The sequence below is a fragment of the Festucalex cinctus genome, chromosome 13 (assembly GCF_051991245.1).
Source record: "Festucalex cinctus isolate MCC-2025b chromosome 13, RoL_Fcin_1.0, whole genome shotgun sequence".
NCBI lineage: Eukaryota > Metazoa > Chordata > Actinopteri > Syngnathiformes > Syngnathidae > Festucalex > Festucalex cinctus.
The window spans coordinates 5,999,128-6,021,659 of record NC_135423.1 but is presented as its reverse complement, the minus strand read 5'-3'; the positions used below and the strand labels follow the sequence as shown (position 1 = coordinate 6,021,659).

The window sequence follows — 22,532 nt, the reverse complement described above, 5'->3', positions numbered from 1 at the left end:
TTTTTTTTGCAACAGCAACATGCACACAAGTTATTTCATGGCAGGTTTGATTCCTCATGAATTCATGTCATCACCTGTATTTACTTAATGGCATAGTTTGTTATTTATATTCTTTTTTATTACTTAACAGAATTAGTATTTTTATAACGGCCTTCGTATATAATGAATGACATTATATATTTAGTAGGGATGCAACGATATCCAAACATCGCGATACGATATCACGAAATGAAGCTCACGATACGATAATTATCACAATATTGTGGGGAGTTTGGCAAAATCTAAAAAAGGTAAAAAAAAAAAAACAACACACACAATATTGTGCTTTTGTACATAACAGCAATGCATATAAACTACCTACAATCTCTTATAACACCTATTGAGGGTCTTACTTGTTAACGCACGCACACATGGAGTTCCTCCACATATTGACTCGGTTCACAGGCAGATTACGTTCCCCCTTCATCTGACAATTAGTATAGATTTTAAACATAGAAGGGCCAAAACATCCCTAATGAAAATTAAATTGCACTAAAAAAAGACAAAAAAAACAACAGATGTGCTGCTTTTATATATTGTGAACATGACAACGAAGATATTGTGGCAGTTTTAATATCACGATATCACAATATTGCACTAATTGTTACATTCCCAATATTTATTTCTTTTTATTTTGTGACCCTGCAGAGTATTAGAAAGTGTCATTAAAAGTACACTGGAAAAAAAAAAAAAAGTCAGGCGGAAACATCGCAGGACCAAATATGGTCAATTTAATATTTGTTTACAAACCTATCCTATTTGTCGATTCTCTATTAGTTTGCATTATTTATTAATTTAAAGCATTGAAAATGGAAATGAGAAATAGGGCTGTGCAATTAATTTCAATTATTACACTCCACAATTACAAAGTCAGCAATAATCATAAAGAAATATATTATTAATACTAATTTTGAGATTTTAAAATAACGAATTTAATCAATTTTGTTTCATCTAAAAGGAACTTACATAATGTGTTTCAAAGAATTTTATTTGTCTTTTAATATTTTTTTTTTTTTTAACGTTTAAATAGATTTTTTTGTACCAAAAAAACAATAACAAATGATCGCCCTAATCGTGATTCCAATTATTACCAAAATAACTGTGAATTAATATTTTCTTCATAATCGAGCAGCATTAATAAAGAAGTCTCCTGGACACTTGAACAAGTGAAAACTCACTTTTCCTCATTCCACGGAAGCTGTGAGGCATCTTGTCGCCTCAAGATTCAATTTTAGACAATAACAAGTGAAAACTGGTAGGTTATATGCCTGTTTACTTAAAAACAAATATAGCCACACCATCTATTTCATTTTATCCCAAGTACAGCAAGGCCACCTGGAAAGTCAGACCAAAAAAAAGAAAAAGAAAAAAGCTTCGTGAAGCTCCGTTTCACCACATGATGCAAAATTCAGCGGACGTCTATCATAACAGGCATCAACACTAGATTGAAACAAATCACATCGCATCATACGTGCATGACATCAAAGGAGCAGGAAAGAAGAACAAGTCGGGAGAAAGCTGTCCTTCACGGGCTCCCATGCAGCAAATGTTATCATCTACGACCGCACTGCATTCTTTCATCCCTCTCGCTCGCACCGGGAAAAGAAATCACGCTCCACCTTGTTATTTACATATACAGTACACTAATCCTCTGCACGGCCTCCCCCTTTCACACTCATTTTGATATCCGACATATTTACGATTAGGGCTTCGGCGGCGACTTACAGCGAGAGGAATAAATTAAGCATTAGGAACAGGAATGCTACTCAGAGGTCACAAGCTTCCTGCTGCCATTTTAAAAGAGGAGAGGAAGAATACGCCTTGAAATGCGCGGAGATCGGGGAGCACCTGAATAATTTATAGCTCCTTGTGTTGTACCGCACAATGAAGGAGGGTTGGGGGAGAGAGAGAGGGAGGGGGGTGCATATCAAACAAAAGGGAACATGATGTCTGTCACACATCTGTGCTCGTTGCAGCTCGCCTCCAATTTCCTCAATTCAATTTCCGGCTCGTCTATCAAAATGTTGCCGCGCGTTGCTGAAGGTCCACCGAATGAAGCACGAGTCTCGCTTGGCAAATTCTCCAGATAAGAAAGTGGTCCAAGAGGGCTCAGGGAGGAGCAGTTTGACTTTTCGAGCTAAAATGATAACAGTAAGGAAAAGTCTATCGGTCTGATTTTGGTAGACAGGCGCACGAGTGGCTCGACGTAAAAACTGGAAGAGACAAGTTTACATTCTAACAATGGACTGGTTTAAAAAAATAAATAAAAAAAAACTACCACTCTAGTAGGTTAAGCTCATATTGGCTTGATTAACCAATAGATTGGTCAGACATTGACCATTTTGGGTGGTTACGGGCATGCCAATTTGATTGGTTAGCCAAACAACCAATGAGATTGGTTACAATAGAAAGTACGTCTAGATAGATCATTTGGAAATATGGTTATTATATAAATTTAGTGTGTTTTAAATGTATATAATAATTATTATAAGTGACTACAAAATATATTAAGAATAGTGAAAACACCTACCATTCTAGAGTGGTTGTTTTAACCAAAGGATCTGTTGGACACATAACTAACTACCAGCTAGATTGGTCAAATATAAAAAAATTTTTGGTAGATTTGACCAATCTGTTTTTAGAGTGGAGTTTACCGTGTTGCGCCTCTCTGGGCTGAGCGCACCTGACAATTTGGTGACAGAAAGTAGACCAGTTAAAAGCAGGACTAAGTTGTGGCGCAAACGTAAACTTTTAAACAGTTTGGGGATCGGAGTTTTTGCTACAGTATATTCATAGTAAGGTACGAACGATATGGATTTTTTTGTATACAATAATCAATTAATCGGCCAATTAATTTAAGCAATATATCATTTACAACAACAAAGACATTACAGGCAAAACATTTGACTGTTGTTTTAAAATACTTTGTCTTAATAGTATTTGTTAAACTTTGCAACAGAGTGAAAAATCAGCAAAAAGCGGCCAATTGTTTTGCTTTTTTTTTTTTTTTTTTTCCAAGGTAGGGGGTGAGTTGAACGTCTTCATCTTATGTTGTAATGTGTTAATGTGTAAAAATAATTGTTTTGCCGATTTTAAACACGGGCTGAATTTAAAAGCGCTAAAGTCAGCCGATTAATTGGTCAGGTCCTAATTTACAGTTTAAAACTATAAAACTATTAATATATACAATTATAAAGATCTTGGGGGTAGGCATCAATTAAAATAGCTTATGTATTTATTAATTTGTTGCTAATTGTGACAGGGATAAGTATAGTAGCTTAGTATAAACAAGCAGTCGCATTGAGACTTATGTACAGTTGACTACCCCACATGTAAATTTTTGGAACGGGGGAGGAAGCCACTATACCCCGAGAAAACCGACACGAGCACGGGGAGAACACGCCAACTTCACACAGGAAGGCCCAACCCAAGATTCAAACCCTCAACCATGTTAGGGAAACACGCTGTTTGCCTCAACGCTGCACCGTGTGCATCTATATTCAATTAATGAACGCCTACAGACAAGTGTGAATAAAGCTGAGAGCATGAAAAAAAAAGCTTGTTAGCACAGCAACACCTGACAAGCTCAACTCCTCAGGATAAAAAAAAAAAAAAAAAAAAAAGGTCACAGACGCTCCGAACCGGCGTGCTCGAAACGGTAACGTCGGCGTGCTAACACTATTATCACAAACAGGTACGTTAGCACATGTAAAGCTGCTCTCGCACATCGCCTACCGCAGAGCGTGCGTTGCCGGGAGACGTTGGAGGCTCCGGTTGCCACGGCAACCCTCTTCCATACTGCCTGTCCCATATTTCTCATGTATTCATTACGCCTTTCCGATTGGCAGGAAACCCAATCGATCGATGTGTGTCACTTGAATAGCTTTGAAGAAATGAGGACTTGTAGATGACGAAACAGCAATTTTCGACATCAAATATCTTTTCATGCAAGCATTTTTGTTCATAATCCCCTTTTCACAAGGAATTGGAAATGACTTGCACAAACAATTGTTTAACTAGCTTCTGGTTTCAAAACTAGTTATGCATCAATTTGTTGTGTATATTTGCAATAATATAGTCATGGGGGAAAAAAAAACAATTAGATCATCCTTTTCTCTCTTCCACCTTCTCTGGTACAGTCGGCTTCATGTTTAGTGTGGTACACACCGCATCCCCAAACAGCACAGTGACTCCTTGTCACCGTTTAAATAGGCAGACTGACTGTTTACATGTTTGAAGACACCCGTGATGCTAATTCAAGGACATACCTTGCTTGAACATGACCCCCCCTTTTCACAGGGGTCCCATCATTTTTTATTTTTTTATTTTTTTTTAATGTGTTGAAACACAATTCAAACGTATTATCTGGTTTGCATTGGTTAATTTTCTTACTTATTTAACATTTATTTTTATACATATTTATTCAATTATCTTTATATTTATACATATTCATTTATTCATTTATCTTTACATTTATTTTATACGTATTCATTTATTCCTTTTATCTTTATATTATTTATTTATTTATTTTTATTACTTTTGTCAGATTCAAGTTTGTTCTGTGACTGCCGTGTACATTCTACATCAAAATGGCCTAACATACTTTTCATTTGGAAGCTTCTTGTTTTCTTTTGCATGTAAATCCGTGGCCAAAGGGCTCTGTAAATAAGTCATAATTTACTTAAAACACTATAATTCCAGAAAAACAATTTGTGAATTTTTATTGCGTTGGAATCCCCAAATAAACACATCCAATTAGCTCCGACTGACAAGCTCCGTATAACAATGTTTATGCTCTCTCTGACCTTTCCCGACCAGTTCAGCCGTCGGTTTTTTTGGCAGAATATTTCTGTCTTAACAAGCGTGTTGTTATTAAAAGCAAACATGGCTTGTTGCAACTTCACTCTGTCTTGTTTGACGTTTATTAACCGAATAACATCTCATTTCACATCACTGTGTGCATTCCAAGACTAGAAATTGTTTTGCAAAACGGCGTATAATTCATTTCCGGCTCTTTTAGCGAGTATATTTCCTCACCAGAGTCAAGACGAAAATTAATTGGATGTTCCGTTTTATTTTCACACTGTTCGTTTTATTTTAACACTGTTCTAGTCATACGTGTGTGAAAAGTGAACTCAATCACCTAAGCACTTAATTCCAGTGTTAACGTGTTAGCCGTGTCTTAGGTTAGCTTAGCAAATTAGCATGGCTCCTCCCTTTGTCAAAACGACTTCTCAGAAATGTAGTTTATTCGCAACTGCGGAGGCGCTGATTACAATCTTTGGAGCGACTCCGCAATGTGTTTAGCCGCAAGAGTAGCTTCATTGCTTGCTAGCTATCTAGCTAGCTGGTGCAACGTAAGTTGCATCGAGTTGTGACCTCCGACTAACCTACGATGGCGACGTGAGCGCCCAGCAAAACCTTTTGTAATGTCTCGGCGGTTGAATCTTAGTTTTACAGTCTTTGGAGCGACTCCGCAATGTGTTTAGCCGCAAGAGTAGCTTCATTGCTTGCTAGCTATCTAGCTAGCTGGTGCAACGTAAGTTGCATCGAGTTGTGACCTCTGACTAACCTACGATGGCGACGTGAGCGCCCAGCAAAACTTTTTGCAATGTCTCGGCAGTTGAATCTCAGTTTTGCTTTTTTACTGTGTTTTAATGAGGCTCAAAATGCTAAACTGTAATGCTAAAACCACTTATTTAGCATTGTAACACTAAAAACACATATGAAAATAAATATAACTTACTGATACATGGGCATATTGTTGTACTAAGCCTTTATAATGTTATTTTTAAAACCTTCACAGCAGTCTAAAAAAGATCCAAGCACATTATGACCCGTTTGAAGCTTGTGTCTGGGATCAGTTAGCAATTGTACTGCGGCGCGAGGTGCGACTGGGATGTTTTCTCACCTCATTGTAATCAAAGATGTCTATTTTCCGCCCGGCGCGCCCCCCCCCCCCTACCACCCGCCGGACTCCAAACTCTGACAAAAGTAGCTTTCGCTTTAATGATGACATGTGGGAGTTATCCTGAGGATGCTGTCAAACCGTGCCGGGGATTTTCTGCGGGTGCAAACCTGGAGGTTGACACCGAGTGAGTGAATAAATGAAATACAGCATCAAATATTTATTGACGCTGTGCTCAGACTCGTTCAGGAGTGATAGATAGCCAACTCATGATGTGTTGTCTGTTTCACGTCAAAACCGTTGTGTGAAATAGTTCAATTAAGATTTTGGTCTGATAACAAAACGAGTCGTTAAATCTGAAGCTACACTATTTGTACACCGGATTACTTCACACAATAAAATTAGCAGATAGAGGTGCCACATGCTCTTGCCCAAAACGACATCAAGTTTGAAGACTCTGGGATTTATTTTCTGTCTCTGAGCGCTAGTCCTGTGATTGACAAGCGATGAGGTCAAGATGTGCCCCGTCTCTTGCCCCAAGTCAGCCGGGATGGAGTCTTCAGCTTCCTGTGTGACCCTGAACGAGACACATGTGGTAGGAATTGGAGAAGCGTGATGGATGATCTGCTTGCTGATGTCACTGCAACTGACTACATTCTAGTGATGATTTTATCCGCCATTTTTAAATGTAGTCTCAATTTTAGTCCCGTTTCAATCACTCTTGTTAGTTTTTTTCATCATAGTTAGTCAACCTCATCCAATTTTTTTTTTTGTAGTCCATTTTTAGTTGACTAAAAATCGAGCATTTTAGTCCAAGAACATCTAATTTTATTCATCTAGTTTTTGTCAACATTTTAGTCTCGTTTTAGTCAGTCAATCATTTAACTCCTGTATATATATATATATATATATATATATATTTTTGGTCAGCAGATAATGTTGAACATTTTGATTTTAAAACTATTTCACATAAAATGTTCTCTCATATTTTTGATGAAAAACAACCTCACACACAATTACAGCTTATTAACAAGTTTTATTACTATGGCTCCATGCTATGAGCTAGTAAATTAGCCAGCATTAATTAGCAGTCGGATTAACATTATTGTTGGAATGTTTTTGCCGTTGGATTTATGTTACGTTATTATAACTAATTTACTTTTTTTTTTGTGTGTTTGTGTATGTTGCACTCGCTAGCTGCAGATTTGTGACCGAGGTCAGGTGTCTGTTTTGAACTGATATAACCTTCTAGTTTCAACTAGTTTTAGGCTGTGTGATGTTATATGATGTTTGGAACTATCTGGAAGAACGATGTGTTGTCAAGAATCTTTAATCTCGTTACCGAAGAGTCTTTAATGCTATATGATGTTTGTTGATGTCAGGAACTATCTGTAATTACTGGGTTAAAAGCCAATCAGAGAATTCCATGTCAGTACTGGTACTCGCATGTCTAGCCACAACCAATGAGATCGATCGGCTATCTATATATAAGCTGTTTGAAGAATGTGCGTGTTGCCGGATTATTGCAAGCTGTTCCTCTGTGCGTCCCCGGAGCCCAAGAGGGCTTGGCGCTCGTGATTCTCGATGCATTCTCATTGCTTTTCGTTTAGTCAAGTTGTGTGACTAAATAGTTAAAACCTTATTTGTGTCTGCACCTTGGGATCCAACCTCGCAGCACATAACAATTTGAAAGGGGGTGTGTCACATGACAGTGTCACAGTGACAGATTAGCAGAGACGAGATTTTACCAAATCATATTTTCGTCTCATGAACTAAAATAGATTTTAATCCAGTTTTTATTAAGTAAAGTACATTTTCGTCTTGTCTTCATTAGTCGACGAAAATTCATACTGAATTAGTTAGTTATTGTGTATTAACTCATTTGCTCCCAATAACGTGTAAATACGTTGTTGTTTTTTTATGTAAGTGTCCCAAAGCCGTATTTATACGTTTTTTTTTTTTTTTTTATGCTAGAGCATACAGAACGCTTTGATGCAGCCTCTCAGCTGCAAAGAGCGGTTGCAGAAATGGTAGTTATTACACAAACGGCCAGCAGGTGGCAGCAGAACAAAGGAGATCAACCAAGGCCATCTAGAAAAAAAAACTAAATTACTTACAATTTTAAATAGATTTGTGAAAACTTTGCTGCAAAACGGAAACAGATAGAAACATACTTTTTTTTTTCCTTTAATCTTTCTTTTGGTAGGTTCCATGCTTTTATAGCAATTGAATACAATATTCTGTGGGCCTTGCAAAATCAGTCAAAATCCAGTAAAACAGCCGGGAGCGAACGGAACTGCTTCTATGAAAATGGCTGGGAGTGAATGAGTTAATGAGGGTTTTAGTCTAGTCTAGTTTTAGTCTGGTGAAAAATGTGTGTAGGTGAAATTATTTTTGTTTAGCTTTCGTTGACGAAATCAACACTACAACATTCCACATGCTGATTGTGCAGGATGTGTAAAGCTGCCTCCATGTGCTTAACATGCATAATCATTACATCTTTAGCACCACTAGACGACTCATCCTCATCATTCACCCAGAACATTGTAGATGAATTAAACTCTTTACACAAGAGTGTATTATGCAACGCCCGGCTTGCTAAACAAACAATTAGCATCACCGGCACGCCGTTTAATCAATTCGATCAGCGTGCAGCGCACTCAATCTGACGTCAGCATCATCAGTATCATTTGGACCTTAGTGAGCAAAATGACGTTGGGCCAAATCTACATTTGCATCTACGTGCATCATTTGAGAGTTGTAATATGGCAGCCATCGCAGGGGATTCGATTAACAAGCAGTGTGACTTTGTATATTTGCACCCAAACGTTTTAGCACGCGTGTGTATTTCGCAGTCGTCGTTTCTCTCTGGAGCGACGAATGCTTGCCCGCCTCACCCCTGTTTAATTATAGCATCCTGAAAACTTTGCACAAAAACAGCTATTTGCCAGAGGAGAGTCGGAAAATGTATGTTTTGATGCGTGCGGCGGCGCTCCCGGGGCGGAAAGTAGAGCCCTGCAATTTCCAAAAGACATTAGACTGTCACATTGTTTGTGAGAACAGCGGAAAGCACGCATTCGATTGAATGACTCCCGTTTCACATGATACCAAAATCACACTGATCAAGATTTTCCCCAAAAGCACTAATCAACCTGCTCCTAAATGATGGCTCCTGTCTTTCGCGTGCTGGATGTCAGCAATGAGCATTTCGACAGCTTGAGTTGACAATTGCGATTCCGTGTAAAGAAAAGATAAACACACACAAAAACCTAATTTGTTTGTTTGAAGAAATATTTATACTTTTTCTTTCTGAAGGAACTGAGAAAAGAGCTGTAAATCAATCTGTGGAGCTTTTAGTACAAAAATCACCATGGTCACTGAAAGGAGTTTAAAATTAAACTAAAAAATAAGTAAATACAATGACCTAATGGAAATTGATTTGTTTTTGTGGCACGATGGGGAGAAAAAAATCCGGTGAAAATGTACTGGAGAAAAAAATGATGGTCGCCTACAACCTTTTGAGGCAATCACTACCTTCTCCTTCCTTTCCCAGACACGCAATAGGAATTCCATCTGGGCTCAGATAAGACCACCTTTCGACTGTCCAAAGTTTTGTTCTTAGCCATTCTTTTATCCGATTGTCGGAGACCAAACTTCCTGACACTGAGCAGTCATTGTACCCGAATTGGTATTTAGGGTAATGAATTGAAATTTAGGCCGGATTTCAGTTTCAAGTCATACATAATGGAAGAAAACTTAATCGTATTCGCAACTTCCCGACAGGCCCTTGAATGCACCTTATGATGTCATAAAGTGAACACAGTTGATTTTTCACATTGCTGTCCCTTTAAGATAAAATAAATAAAGAGATAAGGGAGATGCTTGTCCACTGTTATAACCAGAATGCCTTGATAGTATTGTGTATCGTTAACATCTGGTGTATGATTAGTAGCATAGTGTTGTCTTAACAAGACGAGGACAATGGTAACCAAGCTAATTTGACTATGGTTAAAAGACCAGCTTGAATTTTAAGCAATCAGTGCGCTTTAATTTCGAGAAACAAATGAATAGGCCTTCACCCTCCAAACTGAATCAATCAAAAGGTGCCAATCTCATTTCCTGCTCGCCGTGCTCCAAAAGACAAAAAAAAAAAATCTCCTTCCAAAAACAGTGTGCAAGTTAATTCAGCTATTTCTGTGCTTGTGCCAAACAATGACAATGACAATGACTTGAAATGATGAGAAAACATTTTTCCCCCCCTCAAAAGACATTCAATCCTAATTGAAAAACGCTCTGCTGATTTCATTAAGACAATATGTATATGCAGGTGAAAACAACGGCAAGCACAACGCTTTCTTTATTGCTCGTAGAGCGGATCATTAACTTTCTATTTTAAACCTTTTGTCAGATGAGCTGATGCAGTCCATTTCTGCTTCTCCTCCCCTCCCTCCCCGAGCGTGCCGTGCAGTGCCGCAGGCAGACACTCCCACTGTGCATAAAAGCCTCCTGCGGGCCTGTCAACCCTGCGATCAATTTCCTCTCATGGTCCCCTCGCCATGTAAAACCTCAGCTCACGGAAAACAATCCGCTTCCATATCTGCTACATTTAGCGGCCATGACGTAGAGCCTCGGCTAGAAGAGATTGGCCACGGGCGCCAAGTCGCAACCGTGCGTTCAATCTAATAGTCAGCAGGTAGTGAAGGTGAAAGTTTTGCACGACAAGCTATGTTGAAAATTAAATGTTTCACCTGGAGATAGGGCTGGGCAATACATGGAATTCATTCTATTAATCATTAAAAAAAAAAAATATATATATATATATATATATATATATATGTATATGTTATCGGTTTGGTCATTGTTTTCCAAATTAAAACAGATGTTTGCAAATGTCTTAATTTTATTAAACACAGAAGATAATCTTAGTCTTCTATAGTCTTCTTTCATGAAGGACTAGCGAAATCAGTGAACAATTATGTTGTGTGCAGAGAGGTTTGGATCCCAAACGCAGACACAAAGAAGTCTTTATCTATCTATTCACATTGAGAGGCAGAAACTAAGAGAGCGGTACACAGGAACAGTTGAGCAATAATCCGGCAAACCACACACAATTATCAGACCCTTAGATAGACAGTCAATCAATCTCATTGGGTGTGGCTAGACATGTGAATACTAGTAATGACATGGAATTCTCTGATTGGCTGTTGACTCCATAATTTCAGATAGTTCCTGACATCAACAAACATCATAGAGCATAAAAGCTCCTTGACATCATATAGCCCATACATCATATTGCCTAAAATTAGTTGAAACTGGATGCTGTTACATCAATACCAAAACAGACACGTAACGGGTCGTGAACTCTGCCACACGGTCATGAACTCTACTCAAACTTAACCCAGGCATGACCCAAACATTACTCCTGCATGACGAGTCATGACAAATTACTCTTGATATGCTGAAATCAGACCGTTTGAATTTTTTGATTAAAAAATGGCTCCAAATGATTACTCGATTATTAAAATAGCTGTCCTTAACTCATTCACTCCCAACCATTTTCACTTAAGTGTTTTCCTGGATTTTGACTGATTTTTCAAGGCCCGTGAAATATTATGTTCTATAGCTATAAAAATATGGAACATACCAATAGAGAGATTAGAGTCTCTTCTATTATCAGGGGTAAAAGTATATTCCTATCTGTTTCCACTGTGCAGCAATTAGCAATAGAACATGGCTAAGTTTCATCGTTTTTCACAATTCTGCTTAGAACTGTGGGAAAACTGTGGGAGTTTTAACATGGCCTGGTTAATCGCTTATACTCTGCTGCCACTCAACCATTTTCTGCAGTAGAGAGATTGCATAAAAGCCTTCTATATGCTCTGGCATAAAAAAAAACAAAAAAAAACCTTATAAATACGTCTTTGGGACCCTTAAGACATTTAAAATATGACGTATTTATACGTTTTTGGGAGCTAATGAGTTAATTTGATAATTGATTAATTTTGACAACTCTACACACAATTGTCTTAAACACGTATGGAGGTGCAAGGATCGAGCAACATGTCATCTTTCGAGACGTCTCCTCATGACTCCAAAACATTTCTACCTTCTGCTGCTTCATCCTCGATGGAATTTCTGGTGGGTGGTGCTAGCATGTAAACTAACGAGCGAGGACCTGTAGGACATGTCACAGACATGCTGTATGAAAACAGGTGGGAATTGTTTCAAATTGTGCAAAAATATTCATTAAATGTCTCCTTCAAGTGTCGTGTGGCGCTCGTCTTGAAGATGTTTGTTTAAAAAAAGAAAAAAGAAAACAAGAAAACGCAAAGTAACACGAGCTATTTTTCTTACAACAGAAACATTTTTCTCTCTGAGGGTTTGCAGTGTACACGCACGTGGCATCGTTGCCTACCGAGTGGCATGAGAGCGCACCATAGTTTCTGATAGCTTCTTTTACTAGCGCCTCAGCTGTAGATTCATACGCGGCATTCCAAGGGGAGAAAATAGTCATTCGAAAGCAAGCAATCAGGTTTCATCTGCTGACATTCACAAGTTTATCAAAAGCATCTCTCATCTGAATCCTCCATCTGTGTTCACAGCGCAGCCATCGCTCCTCAGAGAGGGAAGCTTTGCCCTGTTGGGACAAGAAATGAAATCTGTCGCAGCAAGAGGAGGACGAGTGAGGGAGGGAGGGAGGGAGGAAGAGGATGCTGGCCCGGCTGCCGGGTGGCGGAGCAGCCGCTCTGATAATGGAGCCCGCACCCACTTGCGCAGCCCGCCAGGCCATTCCAGCTCTGCTCATGTGAGCCCAGAGCTATCAGTGTCACACTGAGTGTGTGTGCGTGTGCGTGCGTGCGCATGAGAGTAAACATGGCGGCTTGGATCTGAATGTGGCTGAGAGGAAGCAAATGAGACGCTGTTTATTGCACCATTCCGGCTACAGTGGAAGAGCAGGCCCACTCAAGATGAGGCAACGTGTGGTCCTCATACAGACAAAATGCATGTATGGATGTCTGTGTTTTTTTGTGTGTCTATGTATGAACGTGGCAATTTTTAAGCCAGATGTTTTCTGTAGAGCTTCCATAAGGGTCACGGTTGAGGTAGAGTCCAGCTGACTTCAGATAAAAGGACAAAAAAAAAAAAAAAAAAAAAGGAATCAAAGCTACTTGGGTATATTTGACTCAACTTTTTGGGTTGTTTTGTACAATAAATAAATAAAGAAATAAATAAATAAAAAATCAGACACAAACATTTGATTATTTTGGACCATAAACATCCTGTAAATTGGGTCAAATAAACAGAAGTAGCGGATATTTTTTTTATTTAAAAAAAATAAAAATAAATTGGACTGACCTAAATCACCGAGTTGGTTTGTAAGAAACAACCCATTTTTTTTTGGGACGACACCTCATTTGATTGACATTTAATTCTATTGATAAATTGATTTTGTATTTATTTTCATACATTTCCATTTTTTAATTAATCTTGTATTTATTTTTCTTTTATTTTATATATATATATATATATATATATATATATATATATATATATATATATATATATATATATATATATATATTTGTTGTTTTTATTTCCGTTTATATTTATTTTTGTATTTCATTTTTAAATTATATTTTTTTTATATCCATTTTTATTTTCACATTTATTTATTTACTTATTTATTCATTTTGAATTTTTTATTTTTTTTTGGGGGGGGGGATTTTTGGTCCTCCCCATAGAGGCGAGATAAAGAAGATGAAATGTTTTGGCCCGACATGACAAGTTCCAAAACATGGTCTTCACCAAGATCCTTGTGTCTCTTACGCACCAATATTTGCAAGCGTGTGTACGCTTTTGAACATGTATGTAGTATTTCAGTGGCACCGAACAAGACTCTCTTTAGTAGCATCCCCTGGTAAATTTGAAAAAAAAAATCTGCCTGTGACATCAAGTTTCGGCGATCATAACGAAATTCTCTATCGTACAAAAGTCTTCTTTGACCCTTGACGGAAAATGGCCAGGAAGTCGTCAATGTTTGTTTGAATTCGCTATTAGCTACAAGGGAATTCACCTGAACGAGCCCCAATGGGAAGCAGGTATCCTAAATAGATGGCCAACTCTTAAATTGCCAAGCTTGTTGAACTACGCCATCAAATGACGACGAATGTGGCATCAAAGTCTCTCAGGCAGAAGAAATTTGGCCCCCTAACACTTGCTTTGTCAACTAACATGGAATTTTGTGCACATCTACAGGACTGTCTCAGAAAATTAGAATATATCAATCATTACAAATCAACTGAAATATTGCAAGCCTTTTATTGTTTTAATATTGCTGATTATGGTATTTTTTTTTAACTTGGTCTGAGGAAATATTCCAATATTTTGAGATAGGATATTTGAGTTTTTTAAGCTGTAAGCCATAATAAGCAATATTAAAATAATAAAAGGCTTGCAGTATTTCAGTTGATTTGTCATGAATCCAGAATGTATGGCATTTTCTGCTTATTTAATTGCATTACAGAAAATAAAGGACTTTATCACAATGTTCAAATTTTCTGAGACAGTCCTGTACAATTACAAGGCGGAACTGAAAAGGAAGTCTGACAAAAACATTCAGAACATTCAACCAAATGAGCCCCAAATCGGAAGAAAACTGATTTAAAAAAAAAAGAAAAATCTAGAGTGACAATTCAAAAACTGGTGGTTTCAAAACATGAACCTCACAGTGACATGCAAATGTGCTGAATATGCAAGCGAGAATGTGAAAGACGTTTTTCACTCATTTGAGGATGAGGCTTCAAAGACATCGAATACGGCACGTGCCCGTCGTGTCGCGTCGCGTCGCGTCGCGTCTTATACCCTCTGCTCCTCGGCGACCCCAACGGCTGATGTGTGTCAGCGTATTATTGAAATGAGATTTAAATTGTGGTTTCAATTTAAGAACTCACCCGGCTATCGCGCCGCTCCGAGGTTGCTCGTCGCGAGGCTTTACTCGAAAGCGGCCCGCGTCTGGGGAAGAAAGAGGAGATCACGGTTTAGCGTGCGTGGCACAAATAACATCAGCAAAAAAAACAAAACGCTTTTAATAGAGTCACCAATCACGTCGTTTACTGCAACATCACGAGCCCCAACTGCAGCTTTATATTTTTTTTATCTTTACAGCGTGATAGAAAGTGCGGAACAGTCATTATTTGACATGCCTATACCTCTTTTATAGATGATTGCCAGCTTTATGTTGACGTAGAGCCAACATAGTCATTTATATCGACCTTCTCTAACATGAATATATTTCATTAGAGCTTACAAAACGCTTTCTGCACAAGTTTGAATCATGGACTGAATGGTCGGGGCATTGCGGCATTTGTGCATTTTCCCCGTTTCCGCGGCGACAGGTACGTACATGCTCCACACAGCGAGCTATCACAGGTCATTAAATGTAATTGGTGTCACCTCGTCTCTGACACTCAGCATGGAGGTAAAAATGACCCGATCTGGAAAAGCTTTCGCCGAACAGTAACTGAGTGAAGCCATTTTTTTTTTTTGTCGTTTTGATTGAAATCATTCCGATTGAAGATGATGCTATGTGAGCTATTCCGATGCGGCGTTTACATGTCCTACTGCGTGTAATCAGAACAGCTGTTTTTACATGTGAGACACACGTGGATCCATGTAAACATCAAGTGATCTACAATTTTATTAAAAAAAAGCAACAGCTTGATGAGTTTCAGAGCGCCACCGGTTGGACGTCGCCATTTTCAGGTATGTAAACGACAACACTGCAAACGTACATCAAGACGGCATGCGTCGTAAACATAACGTAATAAGATTTGCACTTAACTTGATTAAAAAAAAAAAAAAAAAAGTCATAAAAACCCAAGAATTTCATAAATTCACCAATAACATTTTACGGATAATGTAAATTATTATTATTTATTATTATAGTATACTTTTTATATCATATCCCAGAAGTCTTTGTGGCAGGGCAGTTCGAATCAAATGGGCGGAGTTAACTTCGCTTGACTCAAAAGTCAAATTTGGTTAACAGTGAATAAATCAACTCTGTTATAATAATAACTCCATTTAAATCAGACAGTGTTAAAAGTACACTTTGGGGGTTGAAATCAACTCTGAAATATTAACACCAACATTTTAATAATTTTTGCTGTGAATGTATATAAACTTCGGATGGAAAATGAACATATTTATTATAGTATCTGTGTGTCCCGTTTTACATTATCAGTTTTAAGAAAAAAAAAAAGATCCACCTGAAAATGTAATAAATCCCCAATGAGTATTAAACGGTAAAAATGTTATTACAATATCAAGTCAGGATTTTTTTTTTTTTTTTATTACATTACTGTCCAAATTTTGGTTTTATTTTTGATTGAGTTAAGTGGAAATTTTATTACATTTTCAGGCATTATTTCATTTTCAGGAAATTATTAGATTACTGGGTGCTACACTCCATGTAAATTCAGCTTGGGCATTATTTTCGTAGATGGGGGCATGTGCACTTGGCATAAAAAACGGGTTCTTTTTCTTTTCGTTTTTTTTTTTTTGAGTCTCCAGTTGTTTACCACATTAGGGAGTTTGGCAGACTGCAACGTGTCTCACTGGGCATTCTGGCTGAAGATCATTTCTATTACACGCTCCCGGTGCACCGTGAGAGTCTGGTGACAGAAAGTAGACTAAACTTAAACCTGGTGAAACCAGGTCTACGTAGTGGTGCAGATTCTGAAATGGCATTTTGGCACAATTCTTCTGAATCATTGTAGAAATTAATCCATTGACAAAGCAACATCCTGCGTGGACTTCAAGTCCGTTTCTGGTTGGCTGGGTGCACTCCCACAACACCCATTTCTAATTGCGCCCGTATACAAAGACAGAAACGACACAAAACTCCACGCGCATACACTTAGCACTTTGCTCTAGACTTGCGCTGTTCACAAAAAAAATTGGGCCCCTTTAAGCTTTTTTTTGGAATGTGCATGGCAGTAATCTAAGATAACTGGAGACATGGTAGACCTGAGCTGAGCTTGCAACGGTAAATTTACAGGGGAATTTAAACTTTTGGTGCACATATTGTCCTAAATGTCAACTTATCAGTGGTTCACAGGTACCAAACAGCCTTTTGAGGCGCCGTAAAACCCTCATGTCTCAGATCAGATGACATATTAAAACTAAGCGGCTCTTTTTGTGTATATTAGGCCACTTTGCTTATTCATAAGTTTTATGAAAAGTACTTTGAGGTCAATTCAACGCATGGAAATTAGAAGCGGGTGGGGGGGAACAGACAAAACGCTATCTGTTATTCTCTGGGGGGGAACCAACTCAACTCTGTGGCCTACTTTAATAACACTTTGGCACAAAGACAAAATCAGCAACGTTGATGGAAGTGGCTCACTTCAGTGATTTGTGCTCACCCACCGGCTGGAGAGCGCGTGGATTTATTCACGCCGCCTTTATCGGAATGAGATATTTTGGAGTTATTGTACAGTTGGGTCACAACGGTATTAACGTTAGCACGCCGTGCGTCTTATTTAAGTTGTGACTCCACTCTCTATACAGACAAATGTATTCCATTTACAGTCCAAGTATTTTTTTTTTTTTTCATCACGATCCCTAAACGGAGACACACTGATGCATCTTAGTTAAGTTGATGCAGTCGACAGGAAGAACACGTATTTTGCTCCTTCAGGAATAAGAATAAGCTGTAATTTTGTTTTCTATTGAGCCCAATTGCAAAAGCAGCAGTCTTGAACAACGACTTAATGGCTCCCTGCAATTCCGTTCAATCAACAAAGTCAAACGCGGGGTGTAAACAAGTTTATCCGGAAACAAAAAGAGTCTTTTTCTCGTGTGCTGATCACAAACATGGAACATCTCCCCAAGCCTCCTCCTCTTTCTCTCTCTCTAAACATTTTAAGACGAACACTTTTATTCAGCGTGTCACCACGTAAGCAACCAATCGCCACCTCCTCCTCCTCCTCCCTCCGACGAGGTGTGAGCCGAGGATGACAATTTCACGCATGGCGCTTTCTCGCCGTCGTGTCCGTCCTATGTTCTCTGAGGCATGCCGCGCGAAAGGAATTGATTAATACGCGTCCACGTCCACACATGGAGACCTAACGGGGGCTGCAATCTTCCAGAGTGCGACTGCACGCTAACCGCTCCTTCGCCTGCTCGTCAAAACACCCACGCGCGGCACGTCAAACGCGGGTCGTCGTGCACACGCAAGGCACGTTGACTCCGCAAAGGCGGGCGGAGGCCTCGGTGGAACGTCGATCCTTCCCTTTAATTATGATGTCTGTCTCCTTCGCTTCAAAAAAAAAAAAAAAGTGTCGCTTTCGAGGCCTCTTGATTCGCGTGTGGAATCACAGATGACAATTTCATATATCGTTGCTGCTATGTGAAAAACGTCAATTTTTTGTCTGTTTTTTTTTTTTTTTTTTATCATACATTTTTATGTTTTTGGGATGAACGCAGACATCCAAAAAACGGAAAAATGTAAGAAATGGGGGGGGTTACATATTTTTCGCACTGCCAATATAAATATTTTCATACTTTTCCATAAAACTACACAAATTGAATATACATAATACAATTACTGATTATAATTCACTAATTTGCCCCCAAAAACGTATAAATACGTTCTATTTTAAATCTTGCCAAATGTCCATATTTCCTTGTCATTTAAGTCAGAAGGAAACAGTAGAAATTGTACTTATTAAAAATTTCTATTTCCATTAAGAGCAAAAAATACAAATAAAAACAAAGAAAAAGAAAAAAAAACAGATCACACACTAGCATGCACTGTACTTGACACAAACAATCAAATGTTATGCTCGTAGTGGATTAGTTTTGAACGCAGGCTTCGGTCAGGGCAGGCTTAGGTCAGCTATAAACAGTATATTGCCCCATCCACGGCCTGCCCACCCAACAGAAGACCGATGACATGATTGATGACTCATTAGAACCTCCCAACTGCAGCTGTCAGGGTGGCTGGTTGGCTTTGTGTGTATTGCCGCGCTTTTCATCTGCAGCCACCGTCAAGGACAAACAGCACATTTGTCCGGCACTTCACAGCAGTGGGCCGGCGCTCGGAGGGCCCTGAGCTTTCTCCATGATGTCTCTCGGCGCGGCAACAAAATGCAGCGTTCTGCACGTGAGCATTAAACAGACCGTCTGTATTTATCTTCTAACGCGAGGTCTGGGATGCCGAAATTCATTATCGCCCCTAAGAGGAAAACACCCTCTAGAATTGCCAGTGAAAAGTGGGAAAGAACATTCTGCAGCAAGTTAGCTCAGCAGTTAAGTCCACCAAAGGACAGGGCACGTTTTGGTGGAACTACCCTTTACCAACACAGAGATTGGAAATCAAACCACTTCAGCAGTATTTCCCAAACAAATCAATCTTCTGCGTTCCGGACTTACAAACTTACAGTTCATTCTTTGTTGCCAGAAAACAGGCATGAATTGGCTGCAACAAACACGAATCAAATGCCAAAACTATTAGGGGTGTTAAAAAAAAAAAACGATTCGGCAATATATCGCGATATTACATCGCGCAATTCTCGAATCGATTCAACAGGTGGCCGAATCGATTTTTACACATCCTGTTTTGATGGAAAATTATTCAACAAAACATCTTACTTAGGGTTAGGCTTTAATCATGGAAGAATGTTATTAATTGAACATTAAGCCTTAATATTTTATTTCAATGCTGTTCAAAGATGAAATAAATACATTTTCATACAAATCTTACAGTGTACATGTACAAGTTTACTGATTAGTATTTTCTAAATTTGAGTAAAAAAAAAATAAATCACAACAATCGACTTATAAATTCGTAATGGGATTAATCGGTATCGAATCGAATCGGAAGGTATGAGTCGTGATACGAATCGGATTGTCAGGTACTAGGCAATTCACACCCCTAAAAACTATCATGTTCCAACTTGACAGTTTTACCGTCAACTGCGCTGGGACACATTTTTTGGTTCCAACTCTTAAGTTTGGAAAAGGAAGAATGAGACACTATTTTTCTTAGAGTATATTAAAGCTAGAAGTTTAAAAAAAAAAACAACAACAACATTTGCGTCCACTACCCCCAATGCTATTATAAAGCCCTCAGTAAAAAACAAATAAAGCAACACATATTTGATCGCAGGCCGCTGGGATGCAATGCGACTGGTGGCAAGAGGCTATGAAGTCTAAGCGTGGCTCGTTCTTTCCCGCTTGTTTAATCATCCTCTTTGGAGGCGACCACTGCGGATGGAATACAAAACAAGGCGGCGGCGCAGCCACGTCGGGGAACTCTTGGACAAATACCAACTCATGTCAAGCCGCTGCCTGGCTGACAGCTCGACTCTTGCATACACGTTGAGCCCCTTTTGTAAGCTTGCAAAAAAAATAAAAAAAATGAATACCAGAATTCTGCAGCAAACTCTGTCGAGGGTGATCTAACAGACAGCATACGCTTTCTCTTAGTCCACCCACGCACTTGGCATTCCGGCCATCACGATACCTCCAGGGCGGCCGAAGCAACCCCAACAGATGAGAGCGCTCCAGACAAAGGCAGCAACCTTAGGTGAAGTAGAAGCCGGTAACGTGGGCCGCGCTGTGCAGAGATAATGGCCCATGCGGAGGAGTAAAAAAGAACGAGGAGTAATATGTGCCTTTTTGTATTTTTTTTTTTTTTACGACTTTGTAATATGGCATTTACTGCGGCTAGGATGTCAGGACTCCGTTGTGGGCGGGGGACGGCACGAGGCGGCACAGACAGTGACCGTGGTGAGCAATAATACAAGTTGCCCTAGAGAATCACATCAAATAATCTACGCTCTAATAAACGCTGCGGTGGTTCGGCCATTTTCAAGTAAGGCTTTGCCAAAACTCCGTCCAACAAACACAAGTCGGTGAACCAGGAGAAAGCAGCAAATAAATAAACCCCTTAAGTCACGTGCCCATGACCGAAATCAAGCACTGAAGGTAATGGAGGTGAGCTCGGTGACATGTGACACGTGAGAGACCACTTCCTCCGTCCATGATGAGTCACACTGTTATTGTCTGCTCCTGCTTTATATGATATCATACCTCCCCCCACTGTATGAGCTCAATGTCTATTTATATGCTGAGCACATTTACCAGCACCACGCAAGTAACCACAACAAATGGCACTCATCAGGGCACAGACCACCCCGAAGCGATTAGCGGCTAACGGATGGTAAAAAGTTTCAAAAATCTATGCAGTCAGTTTTAAATTAGGATCGATACTGTTCCACTCCATTCCTGAAGGTGGCAGTAGCTGACAAATCTGTCAAAATGCGCCGTTTCTCAACCACCTAGCTTAGCCGCTATACTGCACATCAAAAGGTAAAAATGGTAGGTAATAGAAAATCAAAGGCACCAAAGTGCCAACATAATGTAAAATTGTTATACTTTGGTGCTGTATTGATGATAATGACACGCTACAAAGTGGTTGACCACTGCCAAACAAAAGACTACTTTTTTGGAATCCGAGTTTTTTTTTTTCCACACTGAGAAGCAAGAGTTCTTTCAGAGAGTGAAGACCTCCCCCAAGACTTAACAATAATGTCAGATAGTCCTCTGCGCTTGGTGGCAACCAAGACAATTTGATCATGTTCCACTCCAGACCTGTAGGAGGCGATAACAGCACCAGACTCACTCTCAACACTGCAGTTGTTGTTGTTCATAAGAGACCTTAAAGGTGACCAGCAGAGTGTTTATTTTTGATTAACAGGGGAAGTCGAGAGGTGTGCTGAGAGCTAAGTCAGCACAGATCAATAAGTGGCAGAACATGGTGGCGGATGTTAATGGTTGTCTCCGCCCACACACACACACTCAAGATGCATGCAAATCATTCCAAATGATCCTAAATGTGCTTTCAACAAGGTTCTAGGGCAGGGGTGTCCAAACTACGGCCCGGGGGCCATTTGCGGCCCGCCATACATTTTTTGAAGGCCCGCGGCAAATACTAAAAATAATTTTTCAATGCTGTTTAAAAAATAAAATAAAAAAAGAGGGTGGCTTAAACATTTCTAGCTATGCAAAGACACAAATTTGCAGCTAATAAGTCAGTTTCAGAAATAAAAATAATTTCATCCACTTGTTGCTTAGTGTCAAGGTCCAATTTGTGAAAACATCACATTAGATTAATGGTTCTTAAGTGTAGTCAGTTGACGACCGATTGTTCTTGTTGTGGTTCAGAATGTCAAGTTGGGATCAGCTGCTGCTCATATCTATTATAGTGGCACACAGGGGTCACTATTTGCCTTGCGACTGTTAGCAGTTTTCAATAAGTAACTGTACATTATATCAACAATTTATAATTCCTTCATTGATTTTTACCATGTTTAACTCATTCACTGCCATTGACGGAAAAAGACGTCAAATTATTTTCCTGGTCTGGCAATGAATGTGTTAATAAATAACTTGAAAAAAAAAATCAAAGTGGCCCTTGCAGCTTTCTATTTTTCTGTATGTGGCCCTCAGAGGAAAAAGTTTGGACACCCCTGTTCTAGGGTAATCTTTTTATCATTACACAACTTTTGAACCTAAT

General features: G+C 39.1%; 1 protein-coding gene across 5 annotated transcripts in view; it reads right to left on the bottom strand.

Annotated features, from left to right (window-relative positions):
- Nucleotides 1-22,532, bottom strand: part of lrfn1 (leucine rich repeat and fibronectin type III domain containing 1) — a 233,431-nt gene that overhangs the window by 60,506 nt on the left and 150,393 nt on the right. For 4 of the 5 annotated variants that reach the window (XM_077541966.1, XM_077541971.1, XM_077541967.1 and 1 more), the window contains one exon: nucleotides 14,899-14,959. The gene's annotated coding sequence lies outside the window, so the exon portion shown is untranslated. Of the gene's footprint in view, nucleotides 1-14,898; nucleotides 14,960-15,156; nucleotides 15,300-22,532 lie in introns of those variants that run through there. The other variant, XM_077541969.1, reaches the window with a different exon arrangement.